Source organism: Pteropus vampyrus, unplaced genomic scaffold (genome assembly GCF_000151845.1).
Source record: "Pteropus vampyrus isolate Shadow unplaced genomic scaffold, Pvam_2.0 Scaffold135, whole genome shotgun sequence".
In the NCBI taxonomy this organism is placed as follows: Eukaryota; Metazoa; Chordata; class Mammalia; order Chiroptera; family Pteropodidae; genus Pteropus; species Pteropus vampyrus.
In genome coordinates this window covers 4,793,807-4,814,283 of record NW_011888916.1, presented here as the reverse complement: position 1 = coordinate 4,814,283, position 20,477 = coordinate 4,793,807, and the positions used below count along the sequence as shown (strand labels likewise).

General features: G+C 36.0%; 1 protein-coding gene across 2 annotated transcripts in view; it reads left to right on the top strand.

Moving 5' to 3' along the window:
- Positions 1 to 20,477, top strand: part of AGBL4 (ATP/GTP binding protein like 4) — a 1,052,851-nt gene that overhangs the window by 395,956 nt on the left and 636,418 nt on the right. The window lies entirely within an intron of this gene.

Genomic DNA, 20,477 nt, shown 5'->3' with positions numbered 1-20,477 from the left:
ATACTTGTGTTGTCTCTAATCTTCACATTAATCCTATTAGATTGGGATCAGTCATTTCACTTATATTACAAATGAGGAAGCTGAGGCCAAAGAGATTATATATGATGAAGTCAGAATTCTAATCCAAGTATGTTTCTCTCCAAAGGCTTATATGTTCTTTTACCTCATCAGACAATTTTGGAGTTTTTCGAATAGACCAAGCTGTATCTCCTTGCTGAGGGCCAGCATGCTGGGTAGGAGTGGTCAGTGGCAGAGACAGTGATTTTTGGATAAACCTTTTGGAAAAGTGACAGATTGGCCATATATTGAAATTTCTATTCGTCAAAAGAGAATACATTATAAAATAGCCAGGTTCAAGAGTACATGAGAATCTCGTTCCAGAGAAATTTTCCTTCTCAGCCTTATCTGGTACTGAATGTTCATACTTCAAAATAGTGAATTTTGAGGACATTCAAAGAGAATCCTCTACATTGAGGTAATATGTATAGTGGAGAGAGTAGAGGATCTGAATTCATTGTGCCCTCATGCTAGTTATCTAAACTTTCTTAGCCTCCTGAAAAATGGGACAAACAGTAAATGATTATGATAATGAAAATTGCCATTGTATCCCCACAAGATAATCAGTCTTTGTGTAATCAGAGATATGATTTCAAGACAATTCCAACAGAAATAGGAAATAAATAGTAATACTAAGTTTTCAGAAAAATAATCCTGCGTTAAAGATGTCCATCATATTTCTCTACCCCCACACACCCTTCTAGAAGAATTGTCACAGCCCAGAAGAGACAACCCTGTGTATCATGTGATCTCAACTCCTGAGAAGACTTGAAGTAGTTACCTGATCCAGGGTGAACCAGTCACATTTTCTCTCCCTGGAAATTAGATAATTCATTGGTTGATCTTGAGAAGCATCTAGAAAGTCTGGTTTATTTGGGCCAGAAGCCACCATTTTGTGAAGGCTCTGATGTTCGCATACAAGTAGTTGAGTAGAAAAGGCTATTGAAGAGAGAGAAGAATGAAAAAAAACACAAGGCAGAAATGATGGACTATGAGGTCAGAGAGACAGAAACTACTTGACTGTGTTCTAATAACCTTGAAGCCCATTTTGAGTGGTTCTAAAAGAGAGAAATAGAAAAAAAGGAAAGAATAACAGGCTCCCAGCAAGTTCAAAACCTTAAAGCTAGAAAATAATCTTATACTTGAGGGTCTGCTCTGCAGGCTTCCTGGAGCATAATTCTCACCTTCTGGACACACTAAGGCAAGGGTTAGGCCCCCAAGGCTCTGAGTGGCCTTGTCCTCAGAGCTCTGGGTGGCCCCACCTCCATGGCTTTGCTGGGTGCAGCCCAAGCTGTAGGTCTCAGGGCATGAAGTTGTGTTTCTGATGCTCCCCTGAGCTGGAACCACATGCAGCTGGTGGTTCTACTGGTCTGGGGTTTTGGAGGCAGTGCCTTCCCCACAACTCCACCATCTAGTGCCTAGCGGGGGGCTCTCTGTGGTGGCCTAATCTCTGGTACCTCCCTCTTGAGGCAGCTCCATCCTTCAAAATCTACATGGAGGTGATTCCCGCCTTCCACCCCTCTCCTCAACACCCTATGCTTTGCTGGATGCTGTTCACTGTCTCACCTGGGCCCACTGGAGTTATACCTGAGGCAGACTAAAAGAGCAGCGTATGGGAAGCGGAGAACATGACAGGAACTGCATTGTGAGGCAGGAGTAGGGTAGGCCCCTTCTTTGAAATTGTTCTGGCCTGCAGGTCTTTGTACTCTGGGCTTGTGATGGAAAGGGCAGTCTCAATGATCTGATAACATTCAGGGTCATTCTTCCATTGTTTTGGACAATAGCTTCTGGCATCTGTTTAGATGGCCGATCCATACTAATCTTCTTATCAAATTTGACTATAGCCTTTGTTCTCTCCTAAATAAGCTTCTTTCTCATTCTTTTCAATATGAATAGGCTAAGAATTTTCCAAATTTTCCAGTCTGTTTCCCTTCTGATTAACAACTCTGTTTTTAAGTAATTTCTCTCCTTGCATTTTACCATAAATTGTTAGGAGAATCAGGCCACTCTTTTAACACTTTGCTTAGATACTTCCTCAGCCAAATAACTAATTTTATTGCTTACAAGTTCTACTCTCAACAAAACAGTAGGACACAAACACAATTCATCCAAGTTCTTTTCCACTTCATAACAAGGATCACCTTTCTTCCAGTTTCCAATGAGCTGTTCCTCATTTCTGTCTGAGACTTCATCAGAATGACCTTTATTATTCATACTCCTACCAACATTCTGTTCATAAACACTTTGGTATCCTCTAAGAAGACAAGCTTTCTCTGTAGCTCTCCCCCTTTCCTTCTGAGCTCTCACCAGAATCACCTTTAACAGTCCCTTCGCAGCAATGTAGGCTTTTTTTTTTTTTTTTTTTAGCATGCACTTATAAACTCTTCCAACCTTGACCATTAGCCAGTTCCAAAGCCACTTCCATATTTTTAGGTATTTACTACAGCAGTACTACACTTTTGGTACCGATTTTCTGTCTTAGTCTGTTTGGGCTGCTATAACAAAATACTATAGACTGTGTAGCTTAAAAACCACAGAAATATATTTCTTAAAGCTCTGGAGGTTGGAAGATCAAGGCAGCAGCAGATTTGGTGTCTGATGAGACCTGCTGCCTTATAGATGGTCATATTCTCAATGTAACCTCACATGGCAGAAGGAACAACAGAAATTTCTTGGACTTCTTTTGTAAGGGCACTAATCCCATTTATGAGGGCTGTGCATTCATGACCTCATCATCTCCCAAAGGCCTTACATCCTAATTCTATCACCTTGAGGGTTAGGACTTCATCATATAAATTTAGGGGTGGGGGAGGCAGAAATATTAAATCTTTAGCAAGCAGAATGGAAGGGCCTGATACTAACCTGGGTAAGGGGGACCCGAAAGATGAATTCTGAACCTACCTTAATTGTGTGCCAATAAGAATAATGAATTTCTATTATTTTCTGAGACCAGTGATGAAAATATCAACTACGTAATAAGAAATGTTAATCGTATTCTTCTGATCTCCTTTAATGACATCATAAATGATGAATTGATTTCCTTTTAAGAAATAGGCACATTTCTTATAATTTGTATGTAACTCATTGCACATGTTAGTCGATTGAATTAAAGAGAAACTTAAAGTAAATGCCAGGTAATATCAGAAATTAAAATGAAATAATTTTAAATGTAGTTTGCTGTACAAGTTGAGATTGGAGCCAGACTGCTTGGGTTCATGTATCAGCTCTCATAAAAATAACTTTTGGTTAACTTCTCTAGCTTCATTGTCCCTTCTGTAAAATGAGGACAACGGTACCTATTTTATAGCATTGTGAGGATTAAATTAGTTAATATCTATAAAGCACTTAGAATAGTCTCTGCACGTAAAAAATGCTCCATAAATGTCAGTGCAGTTAGTAAATTTAGTGTAACTTACTAAAAATTTAGTAAGCTCAATAAGGATAATATACATATTTGTCAATATTTAATATTTATATATCTTGTCACATAAGGTTATAATAAATATAAGAGTTTAGACTAGATCCTAATTTCATGATATGCTGGCATTTGAGGAAAGTCCATTGTTGAAAATAATTCTGAAAAACATTTTTAATAATAATGTCTGACATCTGTAATTTGATTTATAATATAAAAAGTACCATTATATACACGGCTTGTTTTAATTTTTATTTTCTCAATAACCCTACTGATTAGGTATTTCCCATATTTTCAGATACAGAACATGGAGTTAATTGAGGGGAACAACAGAGAATCATTTTGGACAGATGGCAGAACTAAAATATCCTTCATCCTACCTGCCACTTGTGGGCTATTGGATAAAAATTAAGTGGTTCAGGGTGTGATCAGGATGAAATTTCTTTGTGACCTCTGTCTATTTTCCAAGTCTCACACACCTATCTATATTATAGGCAGAATTGAGCAATGATAACCATCTGTAACCAGGTGACCTCCGGATCTCTCCTCTGTACCTGCCTGTCTTTTTCAGTCACCATGTCAAGGATTCTTCAGGTGATAAATTCCCACCAGTTTTTTAGCTAAGTGCTTCAGACTGGGGTCCATGACTGTTCATCTGTATGGAATTTTAGATTGAACAATAAAATGTATTTATACCGAATTTAATTCTTTAAGGGGAAATCTGTTTTCCTTCTTTCCTTTCCTCCTTCTTTCCGCACTCCCACTGTTCGCTCGCGCTCTCTCTCTCTCTCTCTCTCTCTCTCTCTCTCTCTCTCATGGATTTGGCTACTATCCTCTTGAGTAGAAATGTGAGTTTACTTTAAAAGGCACATTGTATAGCAGAAAGAATAGAAGCCTTAGATTTTAGCCCTTATTTATAATAAACAGTAGTAGTAAGTATTATGATAAAGTAAAACCAGCATGTATTAGGTCAGTTGAGTGCTTTCCATATGTGAACTCTTGTAACCCTGACAATATTCTATGTGGCAGACATTATTAACAGCATTTTATAGACTGAGAAACAACCTCAGAGAGGCTATGTGATCCAAGATCTTCTGAAGCCTATAGATGTTTTTTTTGTCACTGCCACTGTTTCCTCTAACACTGTAATGTTAGGTTAAGTCACATGCCCCTGTGGGAACTTCAGTTTCGCTAATGTAAAGGGATCAACTAATAGTCTCTAAGTTTCCTTCCAAGTCTAGCACTCTAATACATTATGTTTCAGGTGTTCCCCCCAAAATATAAAATCTAGATATTTCAAAACTGTTAAGACATGTGTCAAAAGTGATGATATTTTTAAAGTAAAAAAGTGTATTTGAAAGAAAGGTAGGAAAAACATCATTGTTCATCAATTTCTAGAGTTCTTTCTTTTACAGATGTCAATACAAAGTTAAATGCTACAATAATTATAGTGTAGATGTTCTCATAATTACTACTCAGCTTGTTATATAAAGAAAAGGGAGAAAATGGGGGAGGAAGAAAAGAGGAAGGTTCACCTTGCAATAAGAAACTAACTGCTTGCTTTTCCTCTGGAGAGGAATAATTTGAAAGCCCCTAACAGAAATGATGCTACGAATTGAGGGACATTCATTAGCAAAGTCCACTTCATAATGGATTTTGATGCAAAAGCCATCTGTGGACCTTTATTTTTTTTAATTAGCATGCATTATCTGTTCACCTTTATGTACCACAAGTGAAAGACATGGTCCTTGTCCTCAAGGAACTCACAATCTAGTGGGAGAAAGAGCTTATGCCCAGATGGTTAAATCACAGTCATTAAAGTTGTGAGAGGCAAACACAGATAATGCAAAAACCAAGGAGGGTTTTCTAACCACAACTTGGGGTTAGAAAAGCAAAGTCTTCCTGGAGGGGGTGGGTGTGTGTACCTTAAAAAAATAATTAGCGAGGCACAGAGTTTCAAAAAGACATGTTAGGAGAATATGCAGAACAGCATAATGAGCTAGCTATTGTTTCCATGGCTGAATTAGATCATACAAATTGAAGAAATGAGTCTGAAAAGATAGGCAAGGATGATCATATAGGGCACCAGCTGCCATGTTAAAGAACTTGGAATTTATCCTAAAGACAATGGAAAACCATTCAAGGGATTTTAAAAGGGATGAGACATGGTCAGATTTGTGTTTTGGAAAAATTATGTTGGACCATATAGGGATATTGAGGCTATTAAGGGAGACCTCTTTGTCTATAAAAGCATACAAACTCATCTCCAAATTTATCAAATTAGATACTTAAAATAATGACACAAAGATGTCATTGTCTCGTTATGCTTTAATGACATGTATCTAGGCCTTATTTTTGTTTTGTTTTATTTTTTACATTCTTAATATAACATTGCAGGGAAGAAATTATTGTTTCTCATTTTACCAATTAGGAAACAGAGATCTGCTGAAGTTAAATACTGACTCAGGTCACACAGTAATGACAGAACTGGGATTCAAAGCCAGGTTTGTGTAACTCCAAAGTCCACACTCTTTCCCTTTACTACATCTACAACTACAGGCTAGATTTGGAACTTGACTTCCAAACTTTTATTTCTAGAGAAGTATACAAATTGCTAAGAGAGTTAAAACTAATATTTACTGTCATTATATGATAAAAAGCGAATTTTCACAGAAACCAGATAAAAGCATTACAGGAAAGGAAAACTATAGACCAGTATCTATTATGAACATAAATACAAAAATCCTCAACAAAATATTAGTAAATTGAATTTAACAATGTATAAAAAGAATTATATACCCCGACCAAGTGGGATTTATTACAGATATGTGAAACTTGTTCCATATTTGAAAATTAATTCAATCTACCACATCAGTGGGTTTAAGAAAAAAAAATTGACAAAATTCAACACCCATTCATGATTAAAGAAAAAAACTAGGACTAGAGGGGAATTTTCTCTATTTGATAAAGAATGTCTACAAAAAACCTATAACTTGTATCATACTTAATGATGAGAAACTGAGTTTTATCTCCCTAAGATCAGGAATAAGGCAAGGCTGTCCCTCTCACCACTCCGATTCATCGTTGTATGTGTCAGAAGTCCTAGCTAGTGTGAAAACACAAAAATAGAAATAAAAGGTATACATACAGTTTAGAAAGGAAGAAAAAGCAAGTCCTCTACTGAAGTAAGTTAAAAAAACATGTGAAGTAAGTAATATCAATTGTAACTAACTTCAAATATTGTCTTACTGTTTACAATGTGTTTTCACTGACACTGTCTTACTTGAGTCAGTGAGTTAGATGAGACAGATGTTTCTTTCCCTTCCCTGAGGGAGGGTGGTAGTTAATATAATCTCCATTTTGCAGATGAGTAGTAACGGTTAAGAGTAAGGGCTTTGGAATGAGACACATCTTATTTGGAGTTCCATTCTGCACAAGCTATATGATTGTGGGCATATTACTAAAACTCTAAACATGTTCCTCGTCTGTAAAAAGGGGACAGTAAGATCTAGTTCAGAAAAATTGTTTCAATCAATAATATTTCAATTTTGACATCTCACACCCTAGTTTTATGATCTTAGGCAAGGCACTTACACAATCTCTGAGCCTCAGTTTACTCAAATGTGAGATGGGGATAATAATAGAACCTACTTCTTGGGTTTTGTTTTGTTTTTGTTTTTTAAGATTAAGCTAGAAAATATATGTAAAGCTATTATTACAAAGCCTGTTACACAGTAAGCACTTAGTAAATGGCAGTGACCATTGTTATTATTGGTTTATCCTTTGCTTGTGTTTGATGATGAGTGAACAAAGGACTGAATGAAGCGTTATGGGCAAGAAAAGAAGGATCAGTTCAGGAGGGAAGGCTGAACGTACACACAAGTGGCCGAATTGCAGAGGACCGTGAATAACAGACTAAGGCAGAGAAGAGATGGAAAGTTTAGAACCTTAGAGGAAAACAAGTCGAAGAAAATTTCTATTGGTGCTATGTTCCAGGCCACCCTTCATGAAGATAAAGCCCCCATGTCAGGAAACACGTGAATAGTTTAGGATGCTTATAATTTCCCAGGAAGTTCTGCCCTCTCCCTTTGATCAGGCTGCTTATTCCATGAGGGAATATGGAGGGAAGAGAGGCCAAGCACCCCAGTAATCCAGGGCTATTGGAAGGCAGTGCCAGTACCTGCTGCTGTTCAGAGAGTAGGATGCAGCCCTGATTTAGCATGATTGCTGCTGAAGGTACTTGGAGCCTGGCCAGCCTGCATCCTTCCTGGGGTTCTTATTTTGCAATCTGTTTGCAAATAGAAGGAATGCTGCCAATTTGACTGGGGTTTAGAATCCAGCAGAGATGATGATGGTAATAACTCTGCAGTGGCTGGGCACTGATGCAATCATGGGTCCTGAGGGAGAGGTGTCTGTTGCTTTAAATAACAATTCCTGGCCCTATGGCCTTAGAATGAGAGGTGGGACTTTCAGCCCATTCTCCTCCTGGGCTTGCATCTGTTCCTTGGGTTAAAGGAAAGGCTGCTTGTTCTCTTTCAGAAGTAAATATCCATTTGTTTGGTCTGAGTAATTTTGTCCCTGGCCCAGGTCAACCTCTTCTGACAGGGCACAGAAAAGGTAGAGGTGAATAGGCCCCTGAAAGGAATTTGTGAAAGTGTGAATTTTGGCAAGTCTGTGTGTTACTGCTCGAAGAGGGCTGGCTCAGGGTACCAGGTTAGGCTGGCAAATTTAAAGGCAGACGGTCCTGCCTACACAGCAGCCTCCTGGCCGGAAGTCGGGGGTGGATCTAGATGGGAATCATATGCCTGTGCCATGTGTGTTTGCATTGAAGGAGAAAGAATCTCATGGCTGACAACTTTCTTAGGGCTCTGTGCAGAACTCCCAGCATGAGGAATGAAGAAGCTGCTGGGCTGATTCTGTGCCCTGAATTTTAGGAAAGCATAACTGACCCAGGACTTGGGCACTTGAACTGAACCTGGCCCTGTCATCTCCTTGGATGCTGGGCAAGAAACCCTAAACAGCTCCAAAAATCTACTTTTTCTTGTCTTTGCACGTTCCATAGGGAAACTTTTCAATCCCACTGTTTCATGCTTTGTTAGTTCCCATCCTTTCTTTCCATTCCAGTATTCAGATTCAGTGACTGTTTAAGTACTATTAAATGCTGGAAAACAAAGGTTACAGGAAGTAGGAGATGTTATCTTCACCTTTTATTATCATTTATGGTCTTGTATTTTATTTTATTTATTTATTATTTAAATTTTATTACTGAAAGCGGTTTGATATCTAGTAGGTGGCAGAATCCTCTATCCCACAGCCACTGACATCCTGTGCTTACCTTTTCAGCTTCACCATTGCAACTTCCTCAGCTTACTCTGCATTCTAGCCATAGTGAACTTCTCTTAATTTATTGATCACCCTTTCTTTAAGTCCTTTTCCCAGACTTTTCTATTTGTTTGAAACTTTCTCCTCCTCCCTGGTTCCTTACCACATCCAGCTTCCTGCCCCCAATCCTTTTTTGATAAATCCTACACATCCTTCAGATCTTTTATAAGTTTCACTGACTTTGAGGAGCTTGTATGTGGCATATAGTATGAACTCAATAAATGTTTTAAAACTAAATGAATGAAGCAAGTTTTTCTAGTCCAGATGACAAGACAATGAAACAGAAACTAGGGATCAAACAAAAATGAGAAAAGCCAGAGGATCACAGTCAGAGGAGTCTGAACCTGGAGAAATTGAGTTAAAGAGATGAGCTGCCTTAGTTTTTTATGGAATTACTTTGGCCTTGTACATAGGCAGGAAGGGAACCATTAAAATTGCTGACCAGCCTTTGATACCTACGGTAAGATATTGGGTCTTTTGACTCTAAGTCCAGATCTAATGTGGACTTCTAATGTAGCATTTGGTTGAAAAGTTTTGTCATCTTCAGCAAAACCAACAACATATTTTTTTGAGTCTTTACTACATTTGTGACATTGAGGCTGCTGCTGACAGTTTTGATGCATAAGAGCCTTTGCCTTAACTAAGTTCATCTCCCAAGGACTTACTCCTTCAGTTTTTGGCAGCTAGATGCCTATTTTTCCACTTTGATAAGCCCAGAGAACTCAATTCAATTTCTCTAAGGGTTTTATCCTCCTATCTGCCCTCTACAGGCAACTCACAGGGCCATGACCTTTTCATGGGGATGTTGTTATATAAGAATATTTTAAAATCTCAGAGTCACAGGCTGTCAGAAGTATTAAAGGCCTTAGAAATCATTTAGACATACTCCTATCAATGGAAATACGAAGTTACACAGAAAAGCAGTGGTTAAATAACCAGAGTCCTCTGACCCTTTGTCTGAGACTTTCTCCATGATCCCACAACCATAGTCAGAAAATTTGAGCAGGCGGAGAGATGGAGAGGACCTGCTTAACTGCATAATTAGAGTTACCAAAAATATGACTGGCTTTCAAATCAGACAGACTCAAGTTTGAATCTTGGCTCCATCTCTGCAAGCTTCGTGACTTCATGAATGTCACTTTATGTCTCTGTTTTCTCAACTAAAAGATTAAGAGATATTAGCATTTACATAGTTGTTAGGAACAATGCTAATGAACACAGAATGCCTAACTCTTAGTAGGCATTAGTGACTGTGTATTGTAGTAGGTGGCCTGATTTTTTTTTTTTTTTGGATACTTTGGCAAAATTGAGATGATTGAACCATTTTTTGAGGGTCTTGGTTTCTTTCAGCAGCTTTGAGTTGCCGTTCTTTAAAGAAAGATATGTTGTTAGAGAAATTCATTATTTGGTGCTGTTTGGGCTTTGTTTATATTGCTTCATTGAGTCACTACTAGGACTCCAAATTGCTATGAAGGTTTGAACGTTTCATACAATTCTAGCGCTCTATAGATGTCTTGCTATAGGACAACTTTTAAACCATCAAGTAAACTGCTAAAATCTCCTTAAGATCTGCCACAGCTACTGAGAAAGGTGTCCATGGGAGTGAGGCTCCTATGTAAAGAGATAAATTGCCACACTTTGGCATTTTCTATTGGAAAATGAAGCTAGAAGCTAGTCATATGCAATCTAACTAATAATATTTTCTGGGGTAATGGAAGTAGTACTGGACTTGGAATTAGGAAGCCAAGACTCTAGTCTTATCTTTTTCACTAACTAGACTCTGGTCCTATAGAGGTCACTTAACTTTATTGCCAACTTTGATTCTAGGTTCCTCCCCTATACTATACTATGTCACATTTCTATTCCTATGACAATAGGTTTTTTTTTTTGGGGGGGGGGTCTGATTTACATTATCCCCAATTCCAAGTCTTTACCTGGAAATCTTAAGTGTCCATAAAGTCTTAGGTCAGGAAGAGACTTCTCTAGAGAGATATCTGATCTACTATTAGTCCTCTCCTGTGAAGATCGCCATTGCTTCACTATGCTAGATCCTAGTCACACACAACTATTTATTTCTACCTTTTCTGTAATCTACTGTAAAGCCCTCGAGAGTACAGGTATATTTTTGTTGTTGTAGTTATATCCTCAGTGCTTATACTCTATTACATAGAAGATAGAACTCTAGCAGAAACTGAATGAAGGATAGGATTTGAGTAGGTGGAAGGGAACAATCCAGGGAGATCTACATGGTGAGAACAAAGGCATGGAGGCTGGAATGAATGCTTACCATGCATTTAATTATTTTATTTATTCATGAATTCAATTATGAACTAATTCATTTATTCACTTATTTAGCACAAACATGCAATAGGAGCCTACTGAATGGCAGGATACAAATCATAAAAAGAAGTTTTATCCTTCAGAATTTTTCAGCCAAGGGGAGGAAGGATAGAGATAAATAAATAATTGTTTAACACTACAGCAGGATAATTTCTGTGAAAGGATGTACAGGTTGCGGAGAAAGCATAGGGTACCTATGTGAGCTTGAGGATTAAATAAAGCTTCCTGGAGGAAATGACACCTCGTCTAAGTCTCAGAACATGAGTAGGAGTGAACCAGGCTGACAGTGGAGAAGAAGCATTCTAGAGCTATGTTTGGGACTGTTGGTGAGCCAGGTCTGGCAGAAATAGAGAGCTTAGTCTAGAGAAGCTGGGAAACATGATATTGGAGAGATTGACTTCATGACATGGGACTCAAAATGGTATTTAGATGTGAGAAAGCACAATTAACATGAAAAATTGAGGAGCTTTTATAGGTATGTCACAATTGGCAGAGGGAATTATTTTAGAAAGACTTAGCTGATGTTAAGTTGGTCAAAACTTGTAGTAGTCTCTCACTTTCCTCTAAGGAAAAATTCAGAGGAAATGTTTTCTTTCAGGAGAGTTGTTCTGTTTTGGAAAGAGAATGACCTCAGTTTATCTCCTGTGATGTGTTCCACAAGTATATGCTTAGGATACAACTCGAGCATGTAGTTTCATGTTCCCAGAGGAATCCATGTGGATTTTCAAATGTTCCAAATAGTTTGGGTTGTTGGGACGAGAGCCTTAGAAAACCAAACTAAAATGCTTCAAAAATCATCAAAGTAAATGGATAATAATAATGATAATAATGACAATGATAATGTAATAATAATAATAATTGGTAGACTGTATAATGTGTAGTCTCCCTATAATACCGAGAGGTGCATATTATTAATATCAATTTTATACATGAGAGAACAAAAACTCAGAGACTTTACATTATTTTTCAAAACTCATGCAACTAATAAGTGACACAGCCAGGACTAGCACACAGATTTTCACACTCTCAATTCTGTGCTTTTTCTACTTTGTCATAAAGTGTATGTCTCTAAATTTCAGGAACTCTGCTGTTGGCATTTCTATTCCTTTGAAACTATAGTGGGTAAAACATTCAGTTACATAATTTGACATTTAGATTTAGCTTTCCTCTAGAACTGAAATATCATATATTCGTCTACCAACTTGGCTTTGTAATATTTCAGCTTCGGTTTTTTTGTTGGCCCCTGGTATAAAAATATGCTATTGTCCTAATTAAAGCACTGGTTTACCTCTCACTACAGAGATTTTAATTTATGGTCTTTCAAGTGTTTTTCTCACTTAAGCTGTTGCAGCTATTTTTAGATGTATTCTATATTATCAAAAGTTTTTAGTGCTGTTTTTAGTGTTGATCTACTGTTGTTAAGGAGACATAGTAAAGATTCTAATCAACTAGTAGAAGTTGGCAGTAGAATCACAAATTTTTAGAGTGAGAAGAAATATTAACAACTGTATATTTAGAATCTCCTCAGGGAGTCATAAATATTAGTGGGAATTTTTTTGCAAACTTTTTAAAATTGAAGACTACATACATACAATACAATAAAATAGCATACATACAATAAAATGTTCAAATCTCAAGTCTATAGAATAGCTCAATGATTTTTTTTACAAATACACTGTGTAATCACTACCCTGGCCAAAATATAGAACATTGCTAGTTACCCAGAAGACCCCCTGGTGCTTCCTCCCAAAGGTAATAGATACTTTGTCAACTTAGATTAGTTTGCTTATTCTAGAACTTTTTATAAATGGAATCATACTCTGTATACCCTTTTGAACATGGCTTCTTTCATTCAACCATATGTTTTCCATATTATTCTGTTTAACAATCGCTTCTTTTTTCTTACTGAGGTCTAGAATTCTATTATACCACAACCGATTTGGCTTGATAGTATTTGGTTTAGGACTTTTGTGTCTATGTTCATGAAAGACATTGGCCTGTTAGCTTTCTCTCTTATAATGTCTTTATCAGATTTTAGTACCAAGGTTATGCTAGCTTCAAAGTATGATTTGGCAGGAGTTCTCTTTTTTAATATTTTCTCTAAAAGACTTTCTGAAGTGAACCGGTGAATTCTCTAGTGAAGCCACCTGGATCTAGAGTGTCTTTAAAGGAATGTTTTTAATTACAAATTTAATTTCTTTAATAAATATAGTACTTTGGTAAATTTAATTGTATTTTTCTTAAATCTTTTCCTCTGCTTAATAAAATTACAAACCATGCCCTTTTTGCACTGCCTCCTTCTAGAGTGAGCAAAGTACTATATTTTTCTGATCCATTGGTGCTGGACTTATGCATGCAACTTGCTTTAGCAAATGGATTATTTCAATATGTGGCTTAAGCAGAGAGGCTTTAAATATGTTCGAGTGCTTTTGTTTGGTCTCTTCTGTTATTGACCATAGAAGAATTTATCCTCAGATAGCTACTGATTCCAGATTGATGAAATACATGGCAGACTAAACTCAACCCAAAAGTATGGGAGTCAGCTCTAGCTGATCTCAGCTAACTTCACCAGAGCTATAGTCAGTCTGTAGGCTAATAAACAGGGTCGTTAAAGGTTGCCAATATTTTGGACTTGTTTGTTACGTGTCATAGTCTCAGCAGAAGCCTGACAAATACAAAATTTATTCAGATTTTTTAATTACTTGTTTCAGTAAATTGTGTTTTTGAATAATTTGACAATTTTCTCTAAATTTTGAAATGTGTTGACTAAAGTTTTATCAATGTCATCTTATCTTTTTAAAATAATTTCAGTTTTATCAAGGTAATTTTATCTTAACTTCTTGTATCTTTAGGCTCTGCAGTGATTTCCTCCTTTTTAAATTCATGATAGTGTTAATTTGTATGTTTTTCCCTTTTGTTAAACTGCCTTCTAAGGTTTTATTATTTCATTAACCTTTCAAGGAAAAACTTTTGTCATTATTGAATTTTTTCTATTCTTTGTTAATTTTCTATTTCATTGATGTTTGCTTTTATGTCTACTGTGTCCTTCCTTTTACTTACTCTGTGTTGCACTTTTGTGTTTATTTTTTTAGCTTTATGAGATAAGCTTAGATCTTTGATTTTAGCCTTTATTCTATCATATATACACATTTTAAGGCTACAAATTTCCCTCTAAGCACTACTTTAGCTGCATCCCACATGTTTTAAATGTCTTATTTTTATTATTATGACTTTAATAAAATGGTTTTACTTAATTAATAAGTATTTTATCTAATATAGGTACAGAAAATTTACAAATTATAAGTAGAAACTTTAGTGAACTTGTACAAGTGAACAACATATAACCACCACTTGGACCACTGTTCTCCCCTTCCAATCAGTACTTCCCATCCCGGCTTCAAATACTATAGATTACTTTTGCTAGCACTTAAATTTTATATACATAGAATTGTATAACAGGTTTTTGTGTGTGTGTCTGGCTTTTCTGGTTTATTATGCTCAATGTTATGCTTCCGAAAATCATGCATATTTTTGCATAATTAATTTATTTTCATTACTGCATAGTGTAGTATGCATATGCCAAACTTCTCTTATTCATTCTTTTTTAATGGACATTTCTATTTTTATTTTTACTTTTCAGCTATTAAGAATATCTAAGGATATTCTTGTACATTCCCCCTGGTGTACATATATTGGATATATAACTAGAAGTAGAATTTCTGAGTCATAGAGTATTTATGTGTTTAATTTTATTAGATATTATCAAACTGTTCTAGAATGACTATTCCACCAGCAGTACGTGAGAGTACCTGAAGTTGAAAATATCTTATTTCCATTGTGATTTTCTTTTTGATACATGAATGATTTAGAAGTATATCGATCACTGTCTAAACATTTGGGGATTTTTTAGATGACTTTCTTTTTTAAATTTTTAGCTTAATTCCACTGTGGTAAATGAATAAACTCCTTTGAAATTCGTTGAAATTTGCTTCTGGTGTTACATGTACACTAGAATAAACAATATATTTTTCAATTCAGTTATTGTATTATTCATCTCTATGACTTCTGTTTGGTACTTTCTTTTATTTCCTATCTTTCTGTTGAAATTCTTACTGTGTTCATCCATTCTTAAGTTTTGCGAGCATCTTTATGATCATTGCTTTGATCTCTTTATCAGGTAACTGATTTCTATTTTATGAAGGTATTTTTTCTGGATTTTTACCTTTTTTTTTCACTTGGAACATATTTCTTTGTTCATTTTGTTAGACTGTCTGTGTCTGTTTCTATGAATTAGGTGAAACAGCTATCTCTCCCAGTCTTGAAGGAGCGGCCCTGTGTAGAAGATGAACCTGTTGTTTAACCTTGCACTAGTTCTTGGTTGTCCCTTGAACTTTCTAACTTTTTCAGACCTCTGGGGCCCAGAAATACAATTCCTCCTGGCCACCACAGTCTGACATTCAAGGGGCATCTCCTGTGTGAACTGCATGCACCCACTAGCTTTGCTGAGACCATGGGAGTTGTAAGAGTGGTGAGGCTCTCGTCCACTGCCTCTGGAGGAGTTACAGAAATCATACGTTCTTTCAGTGCTTTGATGTGGTTATAGACTATTTACAGATCTTTTATTTCACTATTCCATTCTTCTTCTGGATCTAATGTATTATTAAAATTCATTTATGAAACTCTATTTCAGTTATTAAATTTCTCTTTTTCTGGATTTCCACTTGTGCCTTTGTCTATATTCCAGTTTTCTGGTAAAATTTTCTGTCTTTTCTCTATGTTTTAAAAAAATATTAGTTATAATGATTTAGAAGTTCCTATTGATTCCCAAAATCTTTGGATAATATGTAGGTTAGGTTTCCTTTTTCTTTTTCTAATCAAATTTATTGGGGTGACATTGGTTATTAGAATTATATAGGTTTCAAGTATACAATTCAATAATACATCATTAGTATATTGTATTGTATGTTTACCACCCAAAGTCCAATTTCCTTCTGTCACCATATATTTCACCCCCTTTACCCACCTTGCCCCTCTTCCCTCTAGCAACCACTAAACTGTTGTCTGTGTTTGTGAGTTTCTGTTTGTTGGTTTTGTTTTTTGCTTTCAGTTTTATAACCAAATTATGAATGAAATAATATGGTTTACAACTTTTTCTGTCTGATTTACTTCACTTAATATGATAATCTCAAGATCCATTCATATTGTCACAAATGGCAGTATTTCATCTTTTCTTAGGCTCAGTAATATTCCATTCTATATGTGTACCACATCTTTATCCAATCATCTATCAAAAGGCACGTTGATTATTTCCATATTGTTTCACAAGAATAGAACTGCTATGAACATCAGGATGCATTTATCTTCAGGGATAAATGTTTTCAATTTTTCGAGTAGAGACCCACAAGGGGGGATTGCTGAGTCATATGGTAATTATATTCTTAATTTTTTAAGGATCCTCTACACAGTTCTCCATAGTGGCTGCACCAGTTTATATCTCCACCATCAATGTATGAGAGTTTCTTTTTACCCACAACCATTCTAACACTTGTTATTACTTGTCCTGTTTATGATAGCCATCCTAACAAGTATGAGGTGGTATCTCATTGTGGTTTTGATTTGCATTTCCCTAATAGCTAGTGAAGTTGATCATCTTTTCATGTCTGTTGCCCATTTGTATGTCTTCTTGGGAGAAGCATCTGTTCAGCAACTCTGCCATTTTTTAATCGCATTGTTTTTTTGGTCGTTGAGCTGTATGAGTTCTTTGTATATTTTGGATTTTAGCCCCTTATCGGAGGCACTGTTTTCAAATATCTTCTCCCATTCACTTTCTTGCCTCTTTGTCTTGATGGTTTCTTTTGCTGGGCAGAAACTTTTTGGTTCAATATAGTTCCAGTCATTTGTTTTTGCTTTTACTTTCTTTGCCTTTGAGGTCAAATTCACAAGTTCTCTAAAACCAAGGTTCATGAGTTTAGTACCTATGTTTTCTTCTATGTAATTTATTGTTTTTAGTCTTATATTTAGATCTTCAGTCCATTTTGAGTTAATTTCAGTACACCATGACAGATAGCAATCTAGTTTAATCCTTTGCATGTGGCTTTTCAAGTTTTTCAACACCATTTATTGAAAAGGATATCTTTGTTTCAAATTATTTGCCCATACATATGAGGGTTTATTTCTGGGCTCTCAATTCTTTTTTATTGGTCTGTTTGTCTGTTTTTCTGCCAATACCATGGCGTTTTGATTATTGTCACTTTATAATATAATTTGAAGTCAGGGAGTATGATAACTCTGGCTTTGATCTTTTTTCTCAGCATTGCTTTGGCTATTCAGGGTATTTCGTGATTCCATACAAATCTTACGATTCTTTTTTTTTTTTTTCTTTCATTCATTTGTTTCTATTTCTTGACATGTTTGGTAAATTTGGTTGATGCAGGATATTGTGTTTGAAAAATGTAGATGCTTCTATTGATATTATTTTCCCCTGAAAGGATTCAATTTTTCTTTAGGCAGGCAAATAACTTTTGGGAAAGATCATCTTTATCAGGTCAAAGCTGAATTTCAGGTATTCAGATTCAGGTATATATTTGACTTGCCCTTACTGCAAGGGCATAGCCCTTCCGGTATCTCAAATAGCATATAGTATTTACCAAGGTTTTTAAACTTGGTAGAACCAGAACTCTAAACTCTTTCTGCAGCACTGTGTGACTTTTGAAATCTCCGCTTAGCATTTTAACTTCCTTGATGCTTCATTCTACTTAGTTTGTTAGCAACTTACCCTGTATATGAGCATCTTTGAATTTTGTGAATGACTTGAATATAAATTGCACGTAGAATTTTGGTCTCACTTTTCTATGGTGTCTTTAATTCTCAACTGCTTTGGCAGCTTTGTAAGCCAATTTCTATTTTGTGAAACTCAGATTCACCAGATTCAACAAATGCTCTCTGTTGGATCTAAAATTCATTTAAATTTTGTCCTGATAATTTCTTAATATTTTTATTAGTTCTCCCATGTTCCCCCATTGTTTTAAGAGCATTTAAAGTTGTTTTAGTTATTTTATGCAGTAGTCAGTCCAAACACCCATATTATCAGCATATTACCATCTCTCAAGTTTCTTCTGCATAGTATCATATCCATACTCCTTTTTAGAGACACAGCTCACCAGGCTCATTGAAGGAAAATTACAGATTCTTTCCATTTGAGTTACCACAGTGTAAAATAGAAAAAAAAATGGACTTTGGAGCTAAATGAAAGAAACCAGACTTGAGTTTCATTCATTCTGTTTTATCTACTTAAGCTGTATCATCTTTAGAGAGTATATCAAAAAATTCAATTCCATTTTTGACATTTGACTGTTAGCATCTTTCGAGACCACCCCTCCTTACCCTTCTGCCACACATTTGAGAAAGCTTATAAGAAAACTTATAACGAAGCTACCTTTTTTGCATTGGCAGCAAGTTCAAACTGCGCATGCTCTGGTTTGTGTATTTAAGAATCCTCAACCTGGCCTTAGTCCCTAACCACCATAAAACTCCAAGCAAGCCTCCTTCCCTGCTCTCTCAGCCATTTTCAAACCAGTTTGGGAGATTACTTTTCCCATAAATTCTTATTATGTGAATAATAAACCTGTTTATATCCTTTTCATGCACGTGTGGCATCATCATCCTCAACATGCAAAGCAAATTTGTCCATCCCCTCTCTGAAGGATGTCAAAATAGAAAGTTACCTAATTTTTAAGTTTTTTTCATATTATGTTTAGTTAATCTGAAAAATGAGAAATGTTTATAAGATTTTTAAAGAAGCTCAGTAGGTGTTTAACAAATATGTATAAAGTAATAATAATTTTAAGCCAAACAGACCATAGACTATCTTCAACTCTTTCTCCTAACCCTTTATTATTTTATTTTTCTTATTACTATCTGATACTGCATTATACATTTATTTACTTAATTATGTGTTTTTGTCTCCTACTAAAATGTAAACTACATAAAGGTAGAACAATGTATGTCCTTTATCTATATATCCCCAGTGCGTAAAATACTAATGTTTATTGAAAGAATAAGGGATTAATCAATCAAACGTGTATAAACCCTAGTGTCTCCTTTCTCACTCTTGACCTGGCTTAGTTGTGTTACCTTCTCCAAACTCTTCAGTCCATGACTCTGGACCTTATCTGTTATCTTTATTTTAGAAATGGGAAAATATGGGATCAGAGATAAAAAGTAATCTTCCTAAGGTTAAATAATAATTCAGTGACATAAACCAGGGAGAGAAGACAGGTCTCTTTTCTCTTAATCCAACTTTCTTCCCAATCCACCTTCTCCCATCCCTCTCCCAAAGCTAGGCATTTTCCCATAGTACTTTCTCTGTTTGTTCCCAAAGTCCACTGAAGGGTGTTCAATAAAGCAAACACTACTTCTTAGTACAAGTCAACCTTTCCCTAATTGATTTTTCTCATTTTTCAACAGATTTGTAATTGTCAATTTACTTGCTGAGTTGAAGGCAGCACCTGAGTTTGCCACTCTAACCCTTGGAGTAATTTAACTCTACCTTGTAAGACAGGTTCCTACACTTGTGTTATTCTCTGTTGGCATTGTTTTTTCAATCAATCAGTCATGAAAAATTCATGTCCACGGTAAAGCCCCAGTGAACCACTCTGAGGAAAATGTGATTATCTTTAAACAAAGGGGCGAGCTTAGTGTTCTCTGAAGTTCGTTGGAGAAAACAGCCTTTAATAAGGAAGCATTTTATCTGCAGTTTGCAATCCACAAGATACTCTCACTTTTTCCATTTAAAATTGATCTCTTCCAATTCTCAGGTTTCCAAAACTGCTCTAAAGTGAAGCTCCATGAATGTGGATTCTAATAATTTGAAGTTTATACAAGCTCAACCTGAGCCTTGCATGAGTGATGAAAAATGGGTCAGTTAAAAATGTGTCAACATAACAGTAATATTGTAAATATGATTAGGATTATATTGCATCAAGTTTTCAAAACTTGTTTATTTCACATATTTTGTTTATTGAATTGTCCTCTAGTTGTGGAAAGTGACTGATTTCTTCCTTAGGTGGACTGAATCTTAACTGCGGCTCCAGATTGAATGAACTCTTATATAGATTCTGGCCCTGACCCCAACCATAAAATGGAACATGGGTCTGGTTATAGCCCCATATTGGCTGGAGACTGAACCTAGACCTCTATCTTACCAGTAGCTTATAAGCAGTTGTCATTGGCCTCAGGAGAACTGGATGAGAGAATGTGTTTGGCTTAGTATAAGCCTCCCTCC